Raw genomic sequence first — 14,690 nt, forward strand, 5'->3', positions numbered from 1 at the left:
TAACTTCTATCAATAATTATTAACTTATGGCAGTATTAAGTTAGAGATACCAAGGAAATATTTCATGCAATGATGGGTACAATAAAGGACAGAAATGGTATGGACCTAACAGAAGCAGAAGATATTAAGAAGAGGTGGCAAGAATACACAGAAGAACTATACAAAAAAAGATATTAATGATCAGATAATCACGATAGTGTGATCACTCACCTAGAGCCAGATATCCTGGAGCGTGAAGTCAGTATTGGCCCTTAGGAAGCATCACTACGAACAAAGCTAGTGGAGGTAATGGAATTCCAGGTGAGCTTTTTCAAATCCTAAAAGATGATGCTGTTAAAGTGTTGCACTCAATATGTTCCACAAATTTGGAAAATTCCAAATTTCAGCAATGGCCATAGGACTGGAAAAGGTCAGTTTTCATTCCAGTCCCAAAGAAGGGCAATACCAAAGAACATTCAAACTTTGCAGCCAACTTCATTCATTTCACATACTAGCAAGCTAATGCTCAAAATCCTTCAAGCCAGGCTTCAACAGTACATGAACCGAGAACTTCCAGATGTTCAAGCTGGATTTAGAAAGGCAGAGGAACCAGGGATCAAATTGCTAACATTCACTGGATCATAGAAAAAGCAAGAGAATTCCAGAGAAACATTTACTTCTGCTCCATTGATTACACTAAACCCTTTGACTATGTGGATTACAACAAACTGGAAAATTCTTAAAGAGATGGGAATACCAGACCACCTGACCTGCCTCCTGCAAAACCTATATGGAGGTCAAGAAGCAACAGTTAGAAGCAGACATGGAACAACAGACTGGTTCTGAATTGGGAAAGGAATACGTCAAGGCTGTATATTGTCACTCTGCTTATTTAACTTATATGCAGAGTTCATCATGAGAAATGCTGGGCTGGATGGAGCTCAAGCTGGAATCAAGATTGTTGGAAGAAATATCAATACCTCAGATATGCAGATGACACCACACTTATGGCAGAAAGTGAAGAGGAACTAAGGAGCCTCTTGATAAAAGTGAAAGAGGAGAGTGAAAAAGTTGGTTTAAAACTCAACATTCAGAAAACGAAGATCATCGCATCCAGTCCCATCACTTCATGGCAAATAGATGGGGAAACAATGGAAACAGTGACAGACTTTATTTTCTTGGGCTTCAAAATCACTGCAGATGGTGACTGCAGCCATGAAACTGAAAAACACTTGCTCCTTAGAAGAAAAACTACAACAAACCTAGACATCACGTTAAAAAGCAGAGACATTACTTTGCCAACAAAGGTCCAGCTAGTGAAAGCTATGGTTTTTCCAGTAGTCATGTATGGATGTGAGAGTTGGACGGTAAAGAAGGCTGGGTGCCAACAAATTGATGCTTTCAGACTGTGGTGTTGGAGAGGGTTCTTGAGAGGCCCTTGGACAGCAAGGAGATCAAATCAGTCAATCCTAAAGGAAATCAACCCTGAATATTCATTGGAAGGACTGATACTAAAGCTGAAGTTCCAATACTTTGGCCATTTGATGCAAAGAGCCAACTCACTGGAAAAGACCCTGATGCTGGGAAAGACTGAAGGCAGGAGGAAAAGAGGACGACAGAGGAAGAGATGGTTGGATGACATCACCGACTCTATGGATATGAGTTTGAGCAAGCTCCGGGAGCTGGTGATGGACAGGGAAACCTGGCTGCACTCCATGGGGTCGCAAAGAGTCCGACACGACTGAGCGACTCAACAACAGCAACCCAGCTGCCAACTGAACCTTCAGCCTCGTGCACTGCAGTTCACAGCTTTCTTCTGGCACACAGACAGCCCCCAAGCCAGAAGCTAGCAACAACAACTACAAACTTTAAAGACAGCTACCAAAAGACTTCAATGCTCCGGCCGAACACAACAACAACTACAAACTTTAAAGACAGCTACCAAAAGACTTCAATGCTCCGGCCGAACAGGGAGGAAGTGTGCGCAGCTTCAGGCGGAGATCGCACTTCCTCAGGCGGCCACCAGAGGGCCGTATAGAGCGGTTTCTGACGGCTGAGGAACAGGTTTGGGTGTTCGTGTTCAGTCGTGTCGGACTCTGCCACCCCTATAGACTATAGCCCTCCAGGCTCCTCTGTCCGTGGGATTCTCTAGGCAAGAATACTGGAGTGGGTTGTCATTTTCTTCTCCAGGGGATCTTCCCGACCCAGGAATTGACCCTAATCTGCATCTCGTGCACTGGCACACGGATTCATTACAACTGAGCCACATTGAAAGCCCCAAGGAACAGGCGACTTGATCCCAAAGAGAACCAAGAGAAATCCCCAAACCCACCTACATTTTTGAGACACCAGCAGATCAAATAAAGGGCAGCATGGAGTGGGCAAGGGACTCAAACTGAGGCCTGTCACGGAAGGAAAGGTGCTTTAGGTTACCTCTGAGGAAGAAAGGGACCATTTCATGAAACAGTGACACTTTGGATCGCGGGGAACTTTCTGAAGGGGATATGAAACATGACATCCCCCCCAAAATGCTTATTTGTCCCTTTTTAAAATGCATTGGACCACACATTTAAAAAACTGGGAACGAAGGAAACTAATACTCCATGTTCTTTTAAAAGTGTGTTGGTCTGAGGAGTTCGAAGAACTTTACACCAAAATCAATGTAACTCTCAAAAGAGCAGAGTCCTTGTTTTTCTTAAAACAGATACCAGCACCTTATTTTGCAAAAAAAGAAACTTTGGCTCAGAGAGGTGAAAGGACTTGCCCAAGATCACACAGCAACATCCAAACCTACTGAAAGCCAAACTCTTCTAATTAGTAATGAATCTGTAACATTAAACTGTTATAAATAATAGTTAGTATTTTTAATTATTACATATTAATTAATTAAACAAATTATTAGTAATAATTTGTACTTTATTTGCTCCGATTAATGTTATCCATGGAGAAGGCAATGGCACCCCACTCCAGTACTCTTGCCTGGGAAATCCCATGGACGGAGGAGCCTGGTAGGCTACAGTCCATGGGGTTGCTAAGAGTCGGATACGACTGAGCGACTTCACTTTCACTTTCATGCACTGGAGAAGAAAATGGCAACCCACTCCAGTATTGTTGCCTGAAGAATCCCAGGGACAGGAGCCTGGTGGGCTGCCGTCTATGGGGTCACACAGAGTCGGACACAACTGAAGTGACTTAGCAGCAATGTTATCAGACCAGTCTTTCATTGAGGGCTTAGTTTCAACACTTGTGCAAAGCATTTTACAAATATCATCATATCCTCTTACTTCTCATGATAATGCTCTGAGTTTCACAGAGAAAGAGAAACGCAACCTCTGATTCCAGGAGCAGCCCTGGCACCACCGCTGGCCTTTAGTTCTCCTGCTGAATGTAAATATTTCACAAAACATCAACATCAAATAAGGGTATTCTGTGATCATGATATGTCGTGACAAAAATAGGGTACTCTACACTCATGTTTAAACACAAATGGCTAAATTATAAAAGCCACCAAAAATGACCAAAAGTCCCCCTCTCCTGCTCCATGTGAATGACAGATGCTGACTTACCAAGTACAACTCTAAACTCCATCTAGTCTTCCCTTCTTAAGATTAAGATACCCAATCAGAGAACTGCCCTGTTCCTAACACCATCCATCCAGAGCAGAGCTAGCTTCCGGGAACTCTCCCCAAAATCACCTAACACAAGCCCACATCCTGTAAGTTCTAACATTCTCTTAATGAGAGATCATATTGCTTTCCAAGATGACTCCTGTTCCTTCCTGCTGTGAATAATAAACCCAACTAGTTCAACTAGGAATAGAAGTGGTTCTAGTGGTCTCTGGCTAGAAACATTAACAAGCAGAAGCATTGTCCTTACTTTATAACTAAAGACATTAATGCTCTGAGATGTTGAGAAATTTGCCCAAGTCTACAAGGAAGTGAGTACCAGTACCGGCATCATCAGTGCTCTTGTCTATTGAAATACTGTGCTTGCTGTGGTCCCCAGGCCTCACTTTACTCATCTGTCATGAAACAGATACTCTCTGACCTCCAAAGTTGTCTCCATCCTACATCTTCCCAGAGGCAGGAGCAAAAAGCATCATCAAAGTCCCTCTGCTTGGGGCAGTGGAGACTGGCGATGTTAGGAAGCAAATACAGCAGCTAAGAGCCATCTCCCTGCCTCCATTTCCTCCCTTGAAGGATTCCTAGGATGATGAAAACAATAATGCAGGCAAAATGCTAGGGCAGAGCCTGGGACACAAAAAAGGTAATTGCCTTTCTTTACCTGAAGTAAGAATCCCCATCCCCACGCATGCCCTCTGGAGAGGGAGTCCTCAGAAAAGTGGACAACTGAGCCTCATGTCTTTACTCCTTCTGAGAGTCCAGGAGGACACCTTGCACCCAAATGTGACCTAGCCCAAGAAGTGAAGAATGAAAGCCTTCATGTAGATTTGTCTGTCTCCCGAGTTTTTGTGTAGTGTGCATGGTGCTATGATGGATTGCCTTTCTGTACCTGGCAGGGTCTTGCCTGAGGACAAGAAAACGGGGGAGGTGCGCGCTGCTCTGCAGAACAGTGAGAAGGACCACCATTTCCATGGAACCTGTTGGTTACGGTTTTTGGTTGCAAACAACCAGACTCCACTCCAGTTAGTTTAATTTGCATATGAATTTATTAAAATATGTTAGTTTGAAAATACAGAAAAGAAAATGCAACATCATTGTGGGGGATGATGGCTTCTTTTCTGAAAAGGTCTATCCCAACACTTACGCCAAGAACCAGATACCAGAGATTCTACCCTGGCCATCCACAGGGAGAGAAGTGACGGTGGGGAGGGGGATGAGGTGAGGATGGAGTGAGAATGGGGGTAAAGACAAAAATCCTGGCAAAAACCGTAGGCTCTACAGTTCTCAGGTTTGAATGATGTGTTCCTGCATTCATCCCTTCCTTCCTCAAATAATTATGAACAGTCTTCTTTGTGCCAGGAACTGTGCTAAGGGCTAGGATAAAGTGAAGACTTGCTCTCATGGAGCTTGGAGCAAAGTGAATGAGAAAGAACCAAGGTATATAGTCCCACAGGTGGAAGGAAAGAGGCAAAGTTCTGCTGAGGAGTGTAGCCTTGAGTTCGTTAGACTTGGAGGAGACTGACTGTTTCAGAAGCAGCCACAGTCCAGCTCTGCATGGATCCTTGTCAGAGAGAGCACAGATCACACGTCCTCTGCCAAAAGAATGGAACTTGTTGATGGACACCACTGAAGCCCCAGACCTGGACACCTGTCATCGTGACCGATCCTAAACTTTCCCGGAAATGTGCATGTGCAGTCTTCCTGGGGCCGGGATGACCAACAAGAAGGAAGTGAGTTTTCCAAGCCTAGGTTGGGTGCACAGAAGCACTACAGACAGGCTTCCTAGAGTAGCTGACTCAGTGTTCCCATCTTAGAAAGGGGGAGCATGTGAGAAGGCTCCAGTTATCATGATGGACAGTCCAGCGGATAACCTTCTGCCAGGCTGGCCCCTGAAGGACACGCTCAGTGTGTGGTTTCACAGGACAATTCAGCCACTTCTCCTGGGACACAGCAAGGAGGAAAGACACCATGTAGGTGTGAATGGTGTGTGGTGCCCTGAGCTCCGCCTGCTTCCCCAGCCCTTCCCCTCAAACTGCCCTGTCGTTTCCCTCACCTCTGGGACCCGGACACATGTCAGCGGGACTTCACACAGTCCTGTGATGTGTGGAAGTTGTTCTGATTCCCCAAACAGCCACCATATATAAAGGTCTCCAGTGTCCAGCCTTGGCATTGCAGAAATACCCAATCTTCCAGTCCTTGCAGGGACTCGTGACAGAAGACCACCCGAGAAGCCTCTGGAATGGCAGAGGCAGTGGGTCAGATACGAGGATGGTCATCACATCTCGGTCTACAAGGTCAACTGAAACCACCAGTTGGTTTGCAGTAGAGAATGTTAGGGTGGTGGGGCTGGTCAAATTAAAAAGCCACTTGACAATCTGCCTCCTGGGACCTTATTTTCATATTGCTAGTTGTGACCATGATATGGCAATCATGTACAAATTTACATCTCCTTCACGAAGTATTTTAAGATTAATTGGTATGATTCCTTTGATTAGTTTCAAAACACTCTGCCTAAAAACACACAATACGACACAGGTAAAAAACATTCACCATGTGTCAGTAGTTATTCAGCTGGGTACACTATATTGATACTGTGATTTATAATAAGAAATACTGTATTTGTTTTTCATCCTTTTCCTGGAAGAGTTCCTAAACCTTGGTACTTCTTTCATATACATATTTTTTTTCTGGTAAAATCCCAATAGTGAGATATTTAAAAAATAAAAGTACACAGCACAATAAAATTTTCATCTTGCTAATGAAACCTTTTGACTCTGTAGATTGAACAATCACCAATAGCTAATGATTGAATGCATTGTTAGTGGGTAAAGACACTTCCATAAAAACCTCAAAGAGAAGACATTCATGTCTCCAAAGAACTGACATCGATCCAGAAAACAACATAGGGTCAGGCTCCATCACAACTCACCTGGACCACAGCAGCCTGCTCACTGGACGTCTGTCTCTCTCCTTCGCCCTCTAGAGGGCAGTCTCTGAACTCCAGTCTCGAAGATCCCAGTTGTATCCCATGGCTCCCTTTACCAAATCCTCATGAATCCCCATCGTTCTGAGTCAAATTCTGACTCATAAAGTCTCACAAGCATAACTTATTACCATGGCCTCTCTGCCTCATTCCCTTCCACTCCCCTCCATTCCACTCACTCAGCTTCAACAGCCATGATCCTGGCTGCTATTCAAACACACCAGGCACTTGGACCAAAGCCTCTACTCAAACCTCTCCTTATCACAAAGAGTTTCTCTGACCCTTACAGAAAGAGCACAACATCCTTTCTCCCCATCACTCTCTACCTTAAAAAAACTCATAACTTACCATAGGGTTTCCGCCCTTCTTTGCTATTATCTGTCTCCCTCAAAGAAGGCGAGATTTTTGCCATATTTTGGCTACTGAGAACACTGTTTTGCAGGGATTTAATAAATGCAAATAGATTAAGGGATTAAATAAACACAATAAATGCAAATAGATTCAAGGGATTAGATCTGATAGAGTACCTGAAGAAATATGGACAGAGGTTTGTGATATTATACAGGAGGCAGTGATCAAGACCATCCCCAAGAAAAAGAAATGCAAAAAGGCAAAATGGTTGTCTGAGGAGACCTTACAAATAGCTGAGAAAAGAAGAGAAGCTAAAGGCAAAGGAGAAAAGGAAAGCTATAATCATTTGAATGCAGGGTTTCAAAGAATAGCAAAGAGAGATAAGAAAGCCTTCCTCAGTGATCAATGCAAAGAAATAGAGGAAAACAATAGAATGGAAAAGACTAGAGGTCTCTTCAAGAAAATTAGAGATACCAAGGGAACATTTCATGCAAAGATGGGCACAATAAAGGACAGAAATGGTATTAACCTGACAGAAGCAGAAGATATTAAGAAGAGGTGGCAAGAATATACAGAAGAACTGTACAAAAAAGATCTTCATGACCCAGATTACAATAATGGGGTGATCACTCACCTAGAGCCAGACATTCTGGAGTGTGAAGTCAAGTGGGCCTTAGGAAGCATCACTATGAACAAAGCTAGTGGAGGTGATGGAATTCTAGTTGAGCTATTTCAAATCCTAAATGGTGATGCTGTTAAAGTGCTGCACGCAATATGCCAGCAAATTTGGAAAACTCAGCAGTGGCCGCAGGACTGGAAAAGGTCAGTTTTCATTCCAATACAAAAGAAAGGTAATACAAAAGAATGTTCAAACTACCACACAATTGCACTCATCTCACATGCTAGCAAAGTAATGCTCAAAATCATAGACTTCAACAGTACATGAACTGTGAACTTCCAGATGTTCAAGTTGGATTTTAAAAAGGCAGAGAAACCAGAGATCAAATTGCTAACATCTGTTGGATCATCAAAAAATCAAGAGAGCTCCAGAAAAACATCTATTTCTGCTTTATTGACTATGCCAAATCCTTTGACTGTGTGGATCACAACAGACTGGAAAATTCTGAAAGAGATGGGAATACCAGAGCACCTCACCTGCCTCTTTAGAGATCTGTATGCAGGTCAAGAAGCAACAGTTAGAACTGGACATGGAACAACAGACTGGTTCCAAATTGGGAAAGGAATAAGTCAAGGCTATATATTGTCACCCTGCTTATTTAACTTATATGCAGAGTACCTCATGTGAAATGCTGGGCTGGATGAAGTACAAACTGGAATCAAGATTGCCGGGAGAAATATCAATAACCTCAGATATGCAGATCACACCACCCTTATGGCAGAAAGTGAAGAAGAACTAAAGAACCTCTTGATGAAAGTGAAAGAGGAGAGTGAAAAACTGGCTTAAAGCTCAACATTCAGAAAATGAAGATGATGGCATCTGGTCCCATCACTTCATGGGAAATAGATATGGCAACAGTGACAGACTTTATTTTGGGGGCCTCCAAAATCACTGCAGATGATGACTGCAGCCATGAAGTTAAGAGACATTTGCTCCTTGAAAGAAAAGCTATGACCAACCTAGACAGCATATTAAAATAGTAAAAAATAGTCAAAGTAATAGAGACATTACTTTGCCAACAAAGGTCCATTTAGTGAAAGCTATGATTTTTCAAGTAGTCACATATGAATGTGAGAGTTGGACTATAAAGAAAGCTGAGCGCCAAAGAAGTGATGCTTTTGAACTGTGGTGTTGGAGAAGACTCTTGAGAATCCCTTGGACAGCAAGGAGATCTAACCAGTTCATCCTAAAGGAAATCAGTCCTGGATATTCATTGGAAGGACTGATGCTGAAGCTGAAACTCCAATACTTTGGCCACCTAATGTGAAGAACTGACTCACTGGAAAAGACCTTGATGCTGGGAGGGATTGGGGGCAGGAGAAGAAGGGGATGACAGAGGAAGAGATGGTTGGATGGCATCACCAACTCAATGGACATGAGTTTGAGTAAACTCCGGGAGTTGGTGATGGACAGGGAAGCCTGGCATGCTGCAGTCTATGGATAGCAAAGAGTCAGACACAACTGAGCAACTGAACTGAAAATTCCCAAAAGTATCCCAACACCCACAAGAAGGAAAGTTATGGTGGGGAGGAGGGTGAAGGTAAGGATGCAGTGAGGATGAGGGGTAGGAGTAGATACTTGCTTCTATCTCATCAGCATTTCTCTTTCGTGCCTCAGATATTGATGGACTGCCTGCTTCGTGCCAGGAACTATGCTAAGTGCTAGGCACACAATGAAGACTAGCTCTCCTGGTCCTTAGAGCTGCTGGAGGAGACAGAACCAAAGCAAGTAGAGCTATGGGAGGAAGCAAAGAGATGGATTTCTGCTGAGGAGGGCAGGGTTGAGAAGGAAGAGGAGAAGGCCGAATTGCTTCAGAAGCAGCCAGAACCCAGCCCTGTGTGGGTCCTCCTTGGACGTCAGCATCTCAGCAGAGCACAGTTCACAGGTTCTCTGCAAAAAAGAAAGGAACTTGCTGATTGACAATTCTGAAGCCCCAGACCTGGACACCGTTCATCTCGACATGTCCTCGACCACCCCAGAGATGAGCAATCCCTAGGACCGGGGTGACCAACAAGAAGAAAGTGAGTTTTCCAAGCCTAGCTGGAAAAGCCTAGCACTGCAGACCTGCTCCATGAGGTGCTGACTCAGTGTTCCTATCTGAGAAAGGGGAGCATGTGAGTAGGCTCAGATTATCATGATGGGGTTTGTAGCAGTGACCCTCTGCCAAGCTGGCCCCTGGAAGTCGTGCTCAGTATACGGTTTCACCAGACACTGCAGCCACTTCTCCTGGGTGGCGGCGAGGGAAAAAGTCACTGTGAGGTTCTGAGGTTCTGTGTTCACCCCCGAGCCCTTACCCCAGCCCTTCCCTCCCCCTGCCTGCCCCTGTCTTACCTCAGTGGCCAAGAGAGCCACCGCAGGTCCTCCTGAGGTCCGCTGCCCTCAGGAGGTTGTTCTCTTTGGCGTCACACCCACCATATACAAAGGGCTCCCAGAACGTGGAGCTGGCGTTGAAGAAGTACCTGACGTTCACACTCTTGCAGGGACCCCTGTATGGAGGCTCCAGGCCGAAGTGAGGCTGCAGGACTGCAAGGATGGCACGGGCCCCGGGTCCATTATGCAGATACTCATTATAGCTTGAATACAAGGTCAACTGCAACAATCAGCTTGTCTGCAGTACAGTGGTGGGGCGTGGGTGGTAAAGAATTAAAAGGCCATTCACGTTACTGTTAATGTTGTGTCGTGACCGTGATATGGTAATCTGTAAAAAATTATATCTCCTTCATGAAGTATATATGGATCGATGGGCATGATGCCTCAGATTAGTTTCAAAACAATTCATGAAAAATAAGAGGACCTACATCAATAATATTCTCCTCATGTCAGTAACTGTTTAAGCTGAATGATGAACAAATGGATTTTATAATACTATTCTCTGTACTTAAGTGAAAGGTTGAAAGTTTCCACTGTTAAAAAAAAAATGTGTGAAGGGGCTTCCCTGATGGCCCCCTGGTTAGGGGGGCACAGGTTCAATCCCTGATTGGGGAACTAAAATCACACACATACACACACACACTCACAAAAGCATGTATGTGTCATGTATTTGTACTTGTACATCTCTGTGTGTGCAGCCAAAAAAGAAGGTGTGAAGGCACCAGTCAGAATGGCCATCATCAAAAAGTCTACAAACAATAAATGCTGGAGGAGATGTGGAGAGAAGGGAATGCTCTTGCACCGTTGGTGGGGATGTGAATTGATACAGCCACTACAGAGGACAATATCCAGATTCCTTAAAAAACGAAGAATAAAACCATATGACCCAGCAATCCCACTCCTAGGCATATACTCTGAGAAAACCAAAACTGGAAAAGATGCATGTATCCCATTGCTCATTGCAGCACTATTTACAGTAGCTAGAACATGGAAGCAACCTAGACGTCCATTGACAGACGCATGGATGAAGAAGTTGTGGTACAGATACACAATGGAATATTACTCAGCCATAAAAAGGAATGCATTTGAGTCTGTTCTAATGAGGGAGATGAACCTAGAGCCTATTATACAGAGTGAAGTAAGTCAAAAAGAGAAAGATAAATATCATGTACTAAACATATATATGGAATCTATAAAAATGGTACTGAAGAATTTATTTGCAGGGCAGCAGTGGAGAAACAGACATAGAGACTAGACTTATGGACACGGGGAGAGGGGAGGAGAGGGTGAGATGTACGGAAAGAGTAACATGGAAACTTACATTACCATATGTAAAATAGATAGCCAACGGGAATTTGCTCTATGGCTCAGGAAACTCAAACAGGGGCTCTGATTCAACCCAGAGGGGTAGGATGGGGAGGAAAATGGGATGGAGGTTCAAGAGGGAGGGGATATTTGTATCCCTATGGCTGATTCATGTTGAGGTTTGACAGAAAACAACAAAATTATGCACAGCAATTATCCTTCAACTAAAAAATAAATAAATTAAAAAGAAAAAATAAATGGAAAGAAATAATGCAGAAGTAACCAAAAAAAGAAGAAGAAGGTGTGAAGGAATCATGCTGCGAAATCATGGAAGAAAATAAACCAGTGTATTAACAGGGATCACCTCCTAGAGACTGGAATAATGGAATATTGGCATTGCAGTTTATGATAAAGAAATATTTGTTCTTTGTGCCATTCCTGGCAAAGAGCTCCTAAAACCCTGAAATTCTAAAGCTGTCTTTTGTTATGGGAAGGGGAGTAACTACTGGAGAACCCCTAGGTGACCCAGGATTGGGTACTGCCTGACCAAAGAGAGGGTTGAACTTTCATTGCTCCCCTCCTCCTTGACCTCCCCCGGCCCAGCTTAGGGAGGGGAGAGGAGCTGTCTGTTGAACAATCTCCAATGGCTAATGATTCAATGCATCATGACTAGGTAATGAAGCTTCCATCAAACCCTCAACAGAGCAAGTCATTCATGTCCTTCGAGAGAACTGAGATGGACCCAGCAAACAATACAGGTACCTGCTCCATCACTGCTCACCTGGGCCACTACAGCATCTTGCTCCCCAGACCTCTGTCTCTGCCCTTCATCTCCTAGAGGCACTCTCTGCTCTGCAGCCTCAGGGATCCTCTTAAAACTTGAGTCCTATTGCATGGCTCCCATGACCAATCCCTCAGTGACTCCTCAGCTCTTTCAGAGTCAAATTTGGATTCTTATAAAGTCCTACAAGGCTCCTCACGACCTGCCCCCGTGGCCTCTCTGCCTCATCCCCTTCCACTCCCCTCCCCTCACCCCCTCAGCTCCAGTCACCCTGGTCCTGGCTGCTGCGCAAACACACCAAGCTCATTTTTGGCAGCCTCTGCCTCCTTATAACAGAGGGCTTCCCTGACCCTCTATAGAATTAGTACAGCCTCCTTTATCCCCTTCACTCTTTTTCTTCACATCACTCATTGCCACCTGGCAGAGGACTTTTCCCTTTCTCTATGATCTGTCTCCCTCCAAGGAGGCAAGTTGGGCTTCCCTTGTGGCTTAGCTGGTAAAGAATCTGCCTGCAATGCAGGAGACCTGGGTTGGGAAGATGCCCTGGAGAAGGGAAAAGGTACCCATTCCAGTATTCTGGCCTGGAGAATTCCATGGACTGTATAGTCCATGGGGTTACAAATAGTCTGACATGACTGAGCAACTTTCACTTTCAAGAAGGGAAGTTATTTTGCTATTTTGTGTACAGCTGTTTCCCTACATCAAGAACAATGCTTTTAGGGACTTAAGAGGTATTTATTAAAGGAATCAACTTCCCACTCCATGTTCAAGCCAAGAACACAGCTGTTGAATAGAATGGATATCATTCAATCGCTGTTTGATGATGAGGCAAGTCAACATAACTATGAATCCAGCACTACCATTCTATATCTTGAGAAGATAATAAAATAATAGACATAGGGGACAAAAGGAAGGGCCTTGAGTTTTGACTAACATTGCTCCAGTCTGGAAAAAATAGCCTTGGCCCCACGAGCGAACCTGGCTCTCCCTGCAGTTGTCTCAGGCAGAGCAGAAACTCAGCTGCCTGCCTCCACCCCTGCCTTTCTAATTAATTTTAATGATATAGAAATAATCATTATTTGATACCAAGATATTTGGAGCAGGGAAGGGAAAGGTAGGCAGAGTAAGTCTTCCAGATCTTCCAGATGAAGACATGTTGATGGAAAATGTACCTCACTGGTTATGAAATGTAATTGTGCGTGCTAAGTCGCTTCAGTCATGTCCGACTCTTGACAAACCCATGGACTGTAGCCTGGCAGGCTCCTCTGTCCATAGGTTTCTCCAGACAAGAATACTGGAGTGGGTTGCTGTACCCTCCTCCAAGGGATCTTCCTAACCCAGGGATCAAACCCACATCTCCAATGTTTCCTGGATTGGCAGGTGGGTTCTTTACCACTCACACTACTTGGAAAGCCCATGAAATGTGATTAAACTCTCAATATTCATGACTGGTCATCCCTTAAAAGAACCTGTGTAACAGGTAATCCCGCCCCTCATTCAAGTGAGGAAACCGGAGATGACTTGCCCCGGGACACACAGCATGTAACTACTAAAGTCACTACAATATAATCATGTCACATCCCATTTGATAGAGGACCTGATTCTGCTGAGGAATTCTTATAAAGTAGATAATTGATAATCACTGCTGGGAGCACAGACCCACACTAATTACACCCCTGGCTCCTGAGCCACAGTCATCCAATCACAGGGAAGAGCAAGTCTGGGTTATGTCCCTGACAGCAAATACTTGCTGTCCCTATCTATACCAACCAGTTCTGAAATGCCCACCAGGCATCCCACAAGTCAGTTCACTTGAATTGCGGTGTTAGGCAATTGTACTGAGGCTTCAATAGGTAGGCAAATTGATTGAATCATTGATCATTGGTGATTGAACTCAGTCTCAGTACCTCCCCTCCCCTCTCCCCAGAAGTACTAGGGGCTTAGAGTTCTAATTCTCTGATCACCTGATGAGATTTTTTTGGAGACAAGCCCCATCCTGAAACTACTCTGGGTCCCTTTCTTTGACTCATCACATTACCTTACAAAAGACGGTCAATCCCAAACAGGATGTCTGCACCAGGAACCAGAACAAGGATCAAGTACTGATCTTTTCATTACACTACAGTGAGATTTGAGGACAAGGCAGAGACTAGGAACAGAGAGTCTCAGAGATCAGGTCCCTGATGTCATATAGTTGGGCAGGAAACTTTTTTTATGCTGGAAACATGATGATTTCTTTCTGAGAGTCAGCAAACATCCCTGGAGTTAAAACTGCCCAATTTCTCAGGAGAAATCCGGAGAGGGTTGGCAGTGTCCACCCCACCCCTGTTCCCCAGCCCCTTTCATGGACTCCCCTTATCATCCCACTCCCAATCTGTAGAGGAGAGGTGAGCCAGGACTTACCATTGTCCTTGCAGCTGGTGTCACCACTGGGATGCTGGTCATCAGGGTGCCCAGGAGAAGGAGAAGGGCTGCAGAGAGGCAGAGCCGGCTCATCTTCGTGGCCTTCAGGAGGGCTCCTGAGGATGCTGGGGATGGACTGGGCTTTCTATATCCTGGCTGAGGGGTGGGATCAGGTGATGAGGAAGGGAAGTGGGCAAGGGGAGGAGTTGGGTCAGT

The 14,690-nt window shown here is 44.5% G+C and overlaps 1 long non-coding RNA gene and 1 pseudogene across 1 annotated transcript; both read right to left on the bottom strand.

Annotated features, from left to right (window-relative positions):
- Window positions 1-4,629: 4,629 nt before the first annotated feature.
- Window positions 4,630-6,354, bottom strand: LOC147360151 (uncharacterized). Its single transcript, XR_015138956.1, has 2 exons — window positions 5,656-6,354; window positions 4,630-5,194 (listed from the first exon to the last, which is right to left on the bottom strand). It is a non-coding gene; the product is annotated as an uncharacterized LOC147360151 (long non-coding RNA).
- A 3,490-nt stretch (window positions 6,355-9,844) lies between these two features.
- LOC147360152 (spleen trypsin inhibitor I pseudogene) lies at window positions 9,845-14,690 on the bottom strand (annotated as a pseudogene).

This window comes from Bos grunniens, chromosome 13 (genome assembly GCF_055505025.1).
Source record: "Bos grunniens cultivar Pamir isolate PY7600 chromosome 13, Bosgru_T2T1.0, whole genome shotgun sequence".
NCBI lineage: Eukaryota > Metazoa > Chordata > Mammalia > Artiodactyla > Bovidae > Bos > Bos grunniens.